Below are 4,599 nucleotides of genomic sequence, written 5' to 3'. Positions count from 1 at the left end.
AGTAGCTTGGAAATGGATTAGCTCTAGAGTAGTGTGATAAGTTAATTTGAAACGTTCAAATTAGAATCAAACGAAAATTGGAGAAAATATATTTAAATATGATTTAAATATATGAAGATGAATTTGTGTAAAAATTAATTTAATATTAGATATTAAATTAATTAGAATTATTTAAATTGTTTAAATAATTATTTATTAATTTTATTAGAAAATTAATATTTTGAAATTAATTTGTAAAATTAATAAATTTTGATTTTAGAAATAAAATATGATTTTAAAATCAAAATGGATTTTGGAAATTGAAAATTACACAAAACTTGAAAATGGGTTTTTCAAAGTTCATCTTCAAGTAGCTTACAAGGAACCCACCTTCTCCTTTGGTTTACTCCAAGCATGAGTTGCATCCCATGCAGTACATCTCTTTGCATGATAGTCTGCAATATATTGAAGAGATTGGAGTGAAGAAAGGGATGAGAACCAACTGACTTTTTTCTGAAAATTTTGGATGAAGGAGGTGTTCTTCAATGGGTTTTGTTCAGTGAGCTTTCTTCATATTCCCTTTGATTCCAACTTATTTTGAGTCCCAAAACTCAATCTAGAGCACCAAGAAAATAGTAGGGAAGATCTTGTGGTGGTTTACACAAGGATTAAGAGGATTTTACAGCTAAATATGGAGATTTCGTTGGTTCGGCCAAGGTATGTTCATGAAACCCTTTATACTCTATTTTTCGCATGTTTCTTTTCAACCAAAATTAATGAATTAGAATGCTTATGGATCTTGATTTCTTCCACTACGTGCTGGTGTAGATCCAACAGTGGGAGGGTTGTAAACCCACCTGTTCGTTACATGGGTTTAACAGAAATTCTAGCTATGATAGCTGACAGAGATGTTAAGGATCCATTATCTTACAAGAAGGCAATGGAGGATGTTGACAAAGATGAATGGATCAAATCCATAGATCTCGAAAAGGAGTCGACATACTTCTATTTAGTTTAGGATCTTGTAGATCTACCTGATGGGGTTAAACCTATAGGTTGCAAATGGATCTATAAGAGAAAACGAGGTGTTGATGATGTTGGGTTGTATGTCCTAAAACTCACAGTTTGTAATGTTAAACATATTCTATTATCAATAAAGATTTTATTGATGTTTATTCAATAAAACTGTTGTTGAATATGTAAATTACATTTGTAAAGACTAAATCCAATAAACTAAAGATCCATGGCTATTATATGAATACTTGAACTTTATGTAGAGACATAAGAGTGGATCAAGTTCAGTAAATAGCCAAAATGGTCTATAGTATACGAATATGGATGGGTACCTTATTCTAGTAACACTAGCGAATGCGGTCCACTCTGTAGTTATTACAATTTGTTGTAAAGTGCTACAAAGGAAGTGATCCTGATTCGTTCATGTATTGACATGAGGAGAGGGACATCCTATTTAATGATTTTGCATAAGATCAGACCAAGAAATAAGTCACTCTTACTTTGTAACATTGTTTACTGTTTAAGACTGACAAGCAATGAATTAGGTAACTTAACCTTAATCCTGAGCTAACTATGAACTCTTGTTTATTCAGGATTATCCTTAGATTTCCATGGGTGAGGGTTAACTCAATAGCGCTGGCTCAATAAGCCTCCAATTTCAGGGGTAAGACCGGGTAGATAGTTGGGGACATAGGGTATAAGATGAAATTCTCTCCTATCCGCTTTTAGGGATAGTAGAGAGGTTGTTCCCTTAAGTGCTGACTCCGGGTCTTGAACAAGAGGCCCCACCCTCTCATTGGCCAGGGACTCGATTTAGTAATTGGATTGCAAACCAATTGTTCATTAGAGGATTCGTGGGACTTAAGCTGCAAGATGTAATATGGGGGGTAAAACAGCTATTGACCCAACCGTTATTACAAACAACCTTGCGAAGGGTTAACTTACTAATCATGGTTATATCGAGTGGACATAATATATCTATAGTGAAAAGTGCAACTACTGGCTTTAATGGAGTGGCCCGGTAGTTAACAATGGTGGTTAATTAGGTTAAAGAGTTTAGTCGGTTAATCTCAGATCGTTGGAGCCCATGATCTGTAAGATCCATAAGGTCCCTCTACTAGCTCGTAAATTTTGGATTACTATATTGAATGAATATGAAGCCAAATTCAAATTCAATTTGAAGAAGTTCGAATTTTAAATTAGGATTTGAATTTGAATTGTTCAATTTCAATTACGGGTTTGGATAATTATATTCGATATAATTAACATTTAATTTATCGAAATTAAACGTAAGTTAGAGAGTTTAAAATAAAAATGTTGACTTTAGATATTAAATACATGAATAGGATTCATGTATGATATAAGTGTTTAATTAATTTAATATTTGATATTAAATTATTATTTAATTAATTAAAATTTTTAATTAATTAAAATCAAATTGATTTTCAATTTTCAAATTCAATTTTAGAAATTGAAATTTATTATTTGATTAATTTTTTAACTAAATCAATTGAAATTGAAAATTAATATTTGAGTTAGTGGAAAAATCCACATTTTGAGTAAGCCTAGTGGATTTCTCCACATTTGGACACCTAGTCCCACTTAGATAGTGGACTTTGATGTGTCAATCAACATTATAGCATTGGTGCTTGCATGTATTAGATACATAAATAATTCAATTTTTGGAAATTGAAGATAGAATTGCATGCTGAACTTCAAAGTTTTTTCTACAGAAATTGGTTTCTGCTTAACCTTCTCTAAATCCACTTCAATCCCCCTCAATTTTGAGTTCCACCACTCCAATCCAAGTTGGAGAATAGCAGAGAAGACATTCTTAGTGGTCCACAATTGATTTGCAGCTCAAATCCGTGGAGAGCTACTTGGATTTCGTGGAAGTCTTCAAAGGTATAAGTCATGAAACCCTTCTCTTTTGAAATATTATTTCATGCATGCTTTTAGAACTCAAATTAAGTGTAATTAGAGTGCTTATTGATTTTGTTGCTTCCACTTTATGCATATTTATTCTATCAGATGGGAAGGTGCAAACCTTCAAGGCTAAACTAGTGGCAAAGAGTTATACCCAAGTTGAGGGAGTCGACTATGAGGAGACTTTCTAACCTGTTGTCATGCTCAAGTATATCCAGATCCTCCTATCCATTGCTTAATATTATGACTATGAGATATGGCAAATGGATATCAAGACTGCCTTTTTGAATGGCAATCTTGAGAAGACCATTTATATGGAGTAGCTCGAGGGATTCATAACCCAAGGTCAATAACAAAAGGTTTACAGACTTAATTGGTCTATTTATGGACTGAAGCAAGCTTCCCGATCATGGAACATAAGGTTTGATACTACGATCAAATCTTATGGCTTTGATCAAAATGTTGATGAGCCTTGTGTATACAGTAGATTCATCAACAGTTCAGTAGTTTTCCTAGTGTTATATGTAAACGATATCCTACTCATTGGGAATTATGTAGGTCTAGTGGCTGAAGTTAAGAACTGGCTAGCGACCCAATCTAAATGAAATATTTAGGTGAAGCTCAATTTGTTCTAGGCATTCAGATCTTTAAAGATCGAAAGAACAAAACGCTAGCTTTGTCTCAAGCATCATACATTGACAAGATACTTGTCAAATATCTGATGTAGAACTCCAAAAGAGGCTTACTACCTTTCAGGCATGGAGTAATATTATCTAAGGAACAGTGTCCTAAGACACCTCAAGAAGTTGAGGAAATGAGACGGATTCCCTATGCATCAGCTGTTGGCAGCCTAATGTATGTGATGTTATGTACTAGACCTGACATCCACTATGCAGTGGGGATAGTCAGTAGATATCAGTCTAATCCAGGATATGATCACTGGACCGCCATTAAGAATATCCTCAAGTATGTATAGAGAATGAGGGACTACATGCTTGTGTATGGTTCTAAGGGGTCAGATCCTTATAGGATACACAAACTCTGATTTTCAAACTGATAAGGATTCTAGGAAATCCACATCAGGATCAGTGTTCACTCTTAACAGAGGGGCAATATTTTGGAAGAGCACCAAGTAAGGGTGCATTGCTGACTCCACTATGGAGGCTGAGTATGTAGAGCCTTGTGAAACTGTTAAAGAAGCTGTTTGGCTTAGAAAATTCTTGACCGAAATGAAAGTCGTTCTAGACATGTGAAAGCCCATCACACTTTATTATGATAATAGTGGTGTTTTCACTAATTCCCGAGAGTCTAAGAGTCACAAGTGCGGGAAATACATAGAGCGGAAGTATCATCTCATCCAAGAGATTGTGCATCGAGGGGACGTAAACGTCACACAGATAGCTTTGGAGCACAACGTTGCTGATCCATTTACAAAGGCCCTCATGGCTAATATGTCTGAGGGTTACCTGTAGAGTATGGGTCTATGGAACAGACCATGTTAAACTAGGGCAAGTGGGAGATTTATAATAGGCCCGTGTTATGTCCTAGTTTATTGATTTGTATATTTTGTATTTTAGTTTGACTTTTACATTGTACACCTCGCTAGCTTTAGGTCAAGTGGGAGATTTTTGGGGTTGATGCCCTAAATCTCGTAGGGTCCTGTAGTTTTTAATTGTATTG

The sequence above is a fragment of the Benincasa hispida genome, chromosome 1 (genome assembly GCF_027475165.1).
Source record: "Benincasa hispida cultivar pf3 chromosome 1, pf3_genome.v1.1, whole genome shotgun sequence".
NCBI lineage: Eukaryota > Viridiplantae > Streptophyta > Magnoliopsida > Cucurbitales > Cucurbitaceae > Benincasa > Benincasa hispida.
The sequence above is the reverse complement of the archived record's forward strand: the minus strand, read 5'-3'. Positions refer to the sequence as shown.